This window comes from Gossypium hirsutum, chromosome D01 (assembly GCF_007990345.1).
Source record: "Gossypium hirsutum isolate 1008001.06 chromosome D01, Gossypium_hirsutum_v2.1, whole genome shotgun sequence".
Taxonomy (NCBI): domain Eukaryota; kingdom Viridiplantae; phylum Streptophyta; class Magnoliopsida; order Malvales; family Malvaceae; genus Gossypium; species Gossypium hirsutum.
In genome coordinates, this window is record NC_053437.1 from 17,860,748 (window position 1) to 17,870,245 (window position 9,498).

Sequence of the window (9,498 nt, forward strand, 5' to 3'; positions counted from 1 at the left end):
CTCTTTTACTTCTCTTGTTTTCATCCCTTCAATTATTTATATCAACAACTGGAAATGACTAGTTGGTTCGGAAAAGAAATGAACAATAATATAAAACAACTTAAGATAGCATACGCAGGTGTATGATAGCTGAAGATTCTCAAAACACGAGTAGAATGAAGACGAGCAATGTAATGGCTCAAATTTAAGGTTATCGGAACAGTGGTTTCAGGACCACAAATTCGATGAGGAAAATTTTATTTTTATTATATTTCTATGGCCTAAAATTTCACGGAAAGATTTCTTGAAAATTTCGTTCAAAAATTTTGACGTTTGGGCGCTCAATTTAGTCAAAAGGACTAAATTGTAAAAAGTAAAAAAGTTGAGTTCTATATGTTAGAGGTGTCCAATTGTTATGAAATTTTAAATTGGAGGTATTTATATGGTAATTAGACCATTGGTTAAGTTGGTGGGAAAAATGGACATGGTTAGGCATGTTTCCAAAGTTTTTCATTAAGGGCATTTTAGTCATTTAGTTATTAAAATGAATTAAAAACAAAATTAAAAGCCAATTTTTGATCATCTTCTTCATTAGGCCGAATTTAGCAAGGGGAGAAGCCATAGTTAGTGTTTTCAAGCTTCCAAGCTCCATAGTAAGTGATCCCAAGCCCCGTTTTTAATGCTCTTTATGTTTTTGAGATCCCAATAGCTTAATTTAGCCTATTCTAGCAATAATTTAACCTAGGGTTCATGTTTGGAAAAATAAACATAGGTGAAATGTGTTTATTTTGATATTTTATGGTGGAATATGAAGCTAGAAATTATGTTAAACAACTTTTGCTAAGCGATTTTAAGTGAAAACGAGTAAGTTGACATAATCGGTAAAAATACCTAATGTTTATAAGTGTTAGAGTGGGAATTTGATGTTGCCATAGAAGGAAAAAATGTTCAGAATGTCATAAAACATAAGAATATGAGATGAATTTTAATTTCCGATCCTTGGGAAAAAATGTAATTATGTAAAAGTTTAGGGGCAAAATTGTAATTTTTCAAAAGTTAGAGTCGAGGGCTGTTTTGATAAATGTGAGTATTAAATAAGTTAAATTTTCTATTTTAGATCAAGAAAAATGAAACTTGAGGTTAGACAAAGGAAATAATAAAGTTGAAGGCTAAGTTGGTGAATTTGGCTATATTTTGTACCGAGGTAAGTTTACGGTAAATAAATACAATATTTTAATAATTATTATTAATGTTTTTATTTTCCAGCAATTATATATCTATTTCATGAATTTATTTAATGTTGACTCAAGTATGAGATGACAAAGAATCAGTGTTAAAAAGTCTCGTTGAAACATAAGGAATGTATCGAATACAAATGTCATGACATTTGGGTAAAGAGGTCCCATGTAAGACCATGTCTGGGACATGGCATTGGCACCGAGATGAAAGGTCCCATGTAAGACCATGTCTGGGACATGGCGTTGGCACCGAGATGAGAGGTCCCCCGTAAGACCATGTTTGGGACATGGCATGGGCACCGATATGAGAACATCCCATGTAAGACCATGTCTGGGACATGGCTTTGGCATGTTATTATCAGAAAAGACCCAAGTATCCTTATTATTCAAACGTGGCTGAACGGGCTAGTAAACAAATCATGTTAATGAAAGTTCATTTAAAAGCATAAATGACAAGCTCAGATGAGTTATAAGAATTAAGAACTTACTATATTATCAATTGATACTCAATGTTTCAGCAAGAGAAGAATAAGTTACGTTCATGAGTTAACTAAGTAAACCAACAAGAGAACGAGTATGAGATTAAATAAAGAGTAAACTAGAGATCTTGACATTTGAGTTTAATTATTTGTGTTAAATGTTGTTATTTATTTGCTAGTGAACTTATTAAGCTTTATGCTTACTTCTTTTATTTTTCTTTCTCTTATAGTATTGTAAAACTACTTTCGGGAACTTAAAGACGTCGGAGATCGTCCACACTATCAACGACTACAACTCGGTATTTTATGATGAACCATGTTTGGGTTATGGCATGTATAGGGACTTAGTTATTTTAAAGTTTGTATTTATGATTTTGCTAAAGAATGATATGTAATTATTTGATGATGAATGGTTGTTAAAATGGCTAAGTATGAAGGTGTTTGGTGTTACAAATGTTTAGGTGATAAATCATGCATAGAAATCATGAAAGAGTAAAATTTGCAAAGAAACAGATTTCAAACAGCAACAATGACGTGACTTTGAAAAATCATCTAGGATAGTATAAAATGAATTAGAAGGTGAGTGATATATATAATTAAAGCTTATTGAGTCTACTTTCATATAAAAATAATGGTCTAGAAAAATGAATTTTATATTTTAAGATATATGAATTTTAGTGAGACAGGGTCAGAACTGTTTTTAGAGTCCTCTGTTCTAAGTTTAGAAAATCATTAAAAATTGTAAAAAAATGGTTATGAGTTGTAGTTTATATGTCTAGATTCCTTATTGAGTCTATTTTCTGTAGAAACAAGTGAGAACGCCATATGAAAATCCCACAATGAGAAATTTATGGTAAGAAGACATATGAGTCTAGTTTCAGGAAAAATTTGCGGATTTAAATTTCGAATTTCGTAGCTTGAGTTATAACTAAATTAGTAACTGCTGCGCAGGTGGACAACTTTGTTGTGAATAGTGAAATTAATTTTAAAAGTAAAATTTTATGCCCCGAATTTTTAAGTTAAGTAAAGTAATGCCTTGAGCTCGACTCCGGCAATGGTCTTGGGTAAGGGGTGTTACAAGCAACCATGTTGGAAGCTTGGTTTGAGAGGTTAAAATCTGCAATCTTCGCTTTGAAGTCTTTAAAAAGAAGGACATTGCGAGATCTAATATATTTGTGGATAATCGAAGGTTGAACCTTCTTGTGCAAATATTCCAATCCCCTTGCCACATCAACCGCAATTCTTACCTTCTACATCCAGTCAAGAGCCGGACCCGGTTGTGCCTCTTGAACTCCCTTCCTTCCTGTGATTCCCAAAAGCAAGAAACAAAAAAATGTCAAACTAAAATAGCTTAACCTATATGCATCGATCTTTTAACGAATGGAAATCATAGAAAAACAACGTTAAGAGAAATGGAGAAGGGAGGTAAACAGAAGGAGAAGCAGAAAATTGCTCAAAACAAAAAAAATTAAATTGCTCAAAACAAAAAAAATAGGGACCAATTGTATAATTTAACCTAAAATTTTGGTTTGAAATGATAATTTAACGTGTCACGTTAATTTACCTTACACTGTTAACGATAATTAACAGCTTAGTGATTAAAATGTTACAGCACGATAACGTAAGTGACTAAAATGTAACATTTCAAACATAAATAACTAAAATGTAATTTAAAATAAACAAAAATAACCATTTTAATAGTTTAGCTGATGTAAATGGAATAAAACAGTCACATGAATGTATATTAGTGATGTGTATGGTGAGAAACGCTGTTGATGACAATTTAGCAGCATTGGCTGGTAAAAGACCAACTAAATTGAAGCACTCTGATCATATTTACTAATTTTTAGGGGGAAGTTGAGAATTAAAGTAATTATAGAAATAATTACAAGTAATTATCAATTAACTTATGGCTTTCCAAACACATATAATTTAGGTTTAAGAAATATTTTTTATACAAGTTTATTATTGGATTATATTAATTTTAATAATATAATTATATATATTTATTATTGGATAAAAATTTTGCCATGAGACGTATCAAGTCAAAATATTTGACGCAAATTTTGAACTAAGAGCAAATTAAGTTTGTAAATGTATAAATTATTTATTATTCTTACATGAACCTGTATTTGAGCACCTTAGTGTAAGTGTAAAAAAAAAAAACTGTAGAACATTTTATAAAACTTTTTTTTTAATAAAGTCTATATTATAACTTCTACATGATTTTTTAACCTAGTTTGCATGGAATAATATTATAAAAAGGATTATAAAGTTGGCTTGTTATTCGCTAGCATAAGTCAATTGCAAATTAGGTTTATAAAAACTATTGAATTACAAAATTGGTTGTGCCTTAGATTCTAAAGTACTAAGAAATGTTATCGAACAAAATATTGTATTTGGTAGTCCACTAATATCGTCATCATTACTTTGTTGTTTTTTTATTTTATTTTTCTTATAAATTATTTAAATTTTTAAATGTTATTTTTTTTAGAAAAATATTATTTAATAGATATTATTTATTTAAATGCAAAATGTTTTCTTATACCGTATTGTATGGTACGATATCACTTGAGAGAATGGAGCTAGACATAAGCACCAAAGATGCCTCATAAACTCTTTAATTTGAGACATTCAAAGCTTCGAAATATGGTTTGGAACACCTCATACTCGACTTAGACATTATGGCTGAATCCTGAGGAATTACATACATTCTTTTCAAAACTAGAAATTTAAAATTTGAAAACGTAACATAAAACAAAACTTGGTAATGATATTTCCAATTTTTAGGGAAAAACACCTTATTCGGTTAATTCATTTAAATTGCAAAAAAACCACTTATAAGATTACTTAATTTTGCAGCAAAAATCATAAATTAAATAGAGTTTTGAAAACCGTAGTTTGATTTTGAAATCCATTGCATTGCAGTTTGAAATAAAATATTCAAAAAAAAAAGATAAAACAGTTCAGAGTGAAGAATAAAATCCAAAACAAATAACAGTCCCTAAAAATTCCAAAAACAGTCCAATTGAAAATGGTACTTAAACTCAATAGAATTCAAAAACAATAATTTAAACCGAGCTCCTGCTACGCCGATCTGCCCTAAGTTTGTTGGTTACCTGAGAGGAAAACATACAAAAAATGAGCTTATGAGCTCAGTGTGTAACACATCCCAAGCAACAATCAGATGTACAAAAATTAATAGATACATTTCAGATGCATGATCAGATACAAAATCATATGTGTTTTCGTATTCAGATACAAAAACATATTCAGATATGTAGTCAGATGCATATTCAAATCCTACCCCTATCCCTACACACCAAATAGGGTATTAAATAACCCCACACACCAATAAGTGAGCGTATGTCACTTTTTAGAAAAATGCAATCAAGCTGCCAGAATAGATACGTGGTCAAGCCACTAGAACAAATATATGTGGTTTAAACCACGAGATAAGGCAGATTATTAAACTACCAACACTTCTTCCATCAATTCATATTCCCACCCCAATGCTCATGCAAATACTAACATATATCACATGCACATATGTCATGCATGCTTTTCACATAAGACATGCTATCAGAATTATCATAATATAAATTATTCACATATATTTCACAAATCTTAACCACAATTCATACAATAGAATACTATTAGATATCATGTTTTCAGCCCTATTTATACAGTATAGATTCTACTGAGCGGCTAAATACGCATCATAGATCAATATAGCCTTAGGTGAAATTTTTCCAAAAAATGGGCTCACACGCCCGTGTGGCCAACACAGGCCAACTGGCCCAAATAGTCCACTCGTGTGGTCCACACGGTCTAACACACAGTTGTGTGATGCCGGTAGTGGGTTTTTCAACTTTCTACCTTTCGTTGTTTTTACGGGATCGAGTCGCACACCTAGTTAGTTTCCGATGTAGATTCAAGAACGAGTACAATTCACACTAATTAGCATGCTTTTTACCAACTCGATGCACCAATTCTAAACAACCATCAACAATCGAACCGAATTTTCAAAAACAAAACAGCCTCTACAAATGGCGAAATCACTTAACCTTGAATGAAACCACAACGTAAATAAAAACTTAGTTCGCCAGAGGATCAACCGTCTCACGATCTTCTCCTAATTGCACCAAAACACATAAATTAAACACTAAAATCACTTTCTTGGTAAAGAACCTAATAACCAAATATTACACATCAACCAAAAAGAATTATAGTCTTATCGAATACCACAAATGCGTACAGCCAACACCCAAAAATTGGAACAACCGAAAAGGATTCAAACAAAGGAACTCACGCCAACTAGCACAGAGTTTGGAACAATAGAGAAAGAATTGAAAAAAAAAGTTATGAGCAAAGAACAGTTTCGGTGAGTAGAATGAGAAGGAACAAAAATTGAAAAGGAAATTTGTGGGGAAAGTAACAGTATAGACAACAAAAAGGAAAAGAGACAAAGGGAGTGGGAAAAGTGGGAGAGATTTTTTTGGGATTTTCTTGGAAATAATTTAAAAACAATATCCACATAATCCCACTACTAACCACTTATCAGATTTTAGAGTTCAAATTCACCCTAATTCTACCATATGGACGGCACAAGCAGAATATTGCAAAAATATTTTTGTTTTACACATACAATGATTTGAACACAAAACTAAAGGGTAAGCTAACACTTTACCATTAAATTAGTAGACTCATTTTATCTTTAGTTGCACAAAAATAATATTTAAGCCCAAAGTTAAGAGATAGGGGTTTAGACAAAAATTAACAAAATTCAAGGGAAAAGGACTCGAATCTAGAACCTCACACACACAAGTACAACACCTATCCACTAAATCGGATTAAATCACTTTAATTATTTTAATAATTCAAAAACTAAAATTTTGGGGTGTTAAATGGTTGAGAGGACATTTTTTGTTCTAAAAAAGTTGCCCACTTTAATATAGTCTGATAAGACAATGTTAAATTATGCTAGCATATTGCATACTTCCTAACTTCATTCATATGTGAAATGACCTATACTTTGAAGTGTATATGAAAGAAAAAGATCCTATTAATTCTAATGATACGTAGTCAAATTCCAATTCAGATGATGAACTAATTAGTCAAAGATCAACTGATGATGATAAAGAGTATATGTTAAATGTTACACGGGGAATAGGCTAATAAATATGGAATGCTAGAGCAATTAGATAAAATTGCATATGATGCTTATTTTCTTATTATTTTTATTGGTAATCATATTTTTTTACTACTTCTTGGACTAACATATTACATACAATTATTTGATTTTGATTTGTTACTTGTTTAGAAATTTTTTTCTTTAAAATATTATTGATGTTTTTTAAAAAATAAATAAATTATATAATTGTATAATTATAATTTGTACTACTTAACATGATATAAAAAATTACAATATAATTACACCTATTAATCAAATATGTCTAAAGAATAATAATTTTTTGTAATTAAAAGAGGATGTAATTAAGAGATATAAAAATAAAAAACTTAAAAGATATAAACGTAAATGGAGGAATATGATAGAAAAAATGTAGGTTTCTTTCGCATGGTGCGAGAATTATTTTATGCATTCCTGGGGTTTAGAAAATTTTAATTAAACAATTAATTGTATTTTGAAACAAAATTTTAATATATTAGGCTTAAAGGTATAAAATGTTAAGTAAAAAAATTGAGATTTTCAATTTAATTTATACTTAATTAAAAATTTTTATTAATATAAAACTTTAATCAAGCACCTTTAATAATGATTTTTTTTATTACATTTATTGTTAAAATTAGCTAACACCAAAATAATCGAGCAAAACTGAAAAACCCTAGAAACCAAGAGTATTATCCTTGGTATCCTAGCGATAACAGTGGCTGCTGCGGCTTGGGATAATGGAGAGTGGTGGTATCGATGGGTTTGGGGGAGATAAGATCTCCCTATTAACAGAGGAGCTTATTCAACTTTCGGTCAAAAGTTCGATGGTGGAGCCAAGTGGCAATTTTTCTCTGATATGTTCTATATGGAAAAAGAAATCTTACAACCAAGACAGTTTCAAAGCACAGATGAGGAGTATTTGGAAGACAAGGAAGAAATTCGTGATTCAAGTGGTTGGACAAAACCTTTTTTTGATAGAGTTTGAATTAGAAGAGGACTTAGAGACTGTTATGGAAGGCCAGCCATAGTTGTTTACGAAACAATTAATTTTGTTTGATCGACTGAGTAAACCAATGATGAGAGATCAAATTCGACTTGTCTCATCTCCATTTTGGATTAAAATTGGGCCGTGTCTACCAGAGTTTGATAAAAAAGATCTTCTGCATACTATAGGAGTCACTTTTGGAGGGGTGATCAGATCTGAAATATTAGGTGAGTTCTGTCGTCTTAGAGTGCAGTTAAATGTACAGAGACCCCTTCGCAGGGGTATTTTTGTTTCAATAGGGAATGGGAACAAATTTTGGATCCCTTTTAAGTATGAAAAGCTGCCGACTTTCTGCTTTGGGTGTGGTAGGTTGGGGCATGGTCTCCATGATTGCTCAGAAATTACTCCTGCAGATAAAAACTGAATTAAAGAGGATCCACCTTTCTCTTTAGCATTAAAAGCAGAATCAACGTTGGTTAGAAGGGAGAGTCTAAAGCTAAATGCTCTATCAAAAAAACTACAACCACAATGCTCGTATGTTGGAGGTATTACAAAGCATCAGGAAGATTATTTGTCCAGGGAGCAAAGTAGTGATATGATGAGAGGAGTCCAAGATGGTGCTTGGTTGGCATCAATTGCTGCAGATCTAGAAATACGAAAGGAAGAAGGAATCAATGAAGGAGATATTGTAAATAGAAACGCCAATAATCTGAATTCAGCCAGGAAAGCTAGTTAGAAAAGAATGAAATTAATGGGAATGATGAAAAATCACGAGGTAGATCGTAAATTGCAAAAAAGGAAATTGGCAGAGTTAGTACAAGATGAATACGGGACAAAAGAGACTTAGGAAGAGAATCCAAAAAGGGCTAGACATGGTGGATAGGATCTAATCACGGAGGATGAAACCAATTTGCAAATAGAATATTCAAACCAGACAGGATCGGTGGCTGCCAATGGGCAAGCCGACCGGGCACAATGAAAATCATATGCTGGAATATCCGTGGATTGGGGAGTCCACGGGCAGTAAGAAAGCTTCGGTTTTTACTGAAGCAAAATAATCCTCAACTAGTCTTCCTAATGGAGACTAAAGTAAGTGAAAAGCGTATAGAAGCAATTAGAAGAAGGTGTGGCTTCACGAATGGGCTTGAAGTAGGAGCTGTTGGTACGCGGGGTGGGATTTGCTTAGCATGGCGAGAGGAGGCTCAAATTAATCTTAAATCCATGTCAACAAGTCATATTGATGTGCTGGTCAAAGAAGAAGGTGTTCATGAAGATTGGAGATTCACAGGGTTTTATGGCTCACCCTACTCACAAAATAAAAATACCTCATAGGGTTTACTAAAGATCTTGGGACAGGAGCGAGAGTATCATTGGTTAGTGAGTGGAGATTTTAATGAAATATCTTATTCATTTGAAAAAAAGGGAGGTCAACCGAGGGAGGAAAGGAAGATGGCAGCGTTTCGGGAAGTTCTCCAAGACTGTGACCTTTTAGATATGGGATATTCAGGAATATGGTATACATTGGAAATAGGGAATCTACCAGAGACGAACATTAGAGAAAGATTGGATAGGGGTGTTGCGAATGAAAAATGGATGGACTTATTTCCAACGGGCAATATTCATCATTTAACGTCCACCTTTTCG

At 32.2% G+C, this 9,498-nt stretch overlaps 1 long non-coding RNA gene across 1 annotated transcript; it reads right to left on the minus strand.

Annotated features, from left to right (window-relative positions):
* Positions 1–4,668: 4,668 nt before the first annotated feature.
* LOC121213895 (uncharacterized) lies at positions 4,669–6,996 on the minus strand. The gene is made up of 3 exons (XR_005909417.1): positions 5,942–6,996; positions 5,764–5,831; positions 4,669–4,815 (listed from the first exon to the last, which is right to left on the minus strand). It is a non-coding gene; the product is annotated as an uncharacterized lncRNA (long non-coding RNA).
* Positions 6,997–9,498: the final 2,502 nt, after the last annotated feature.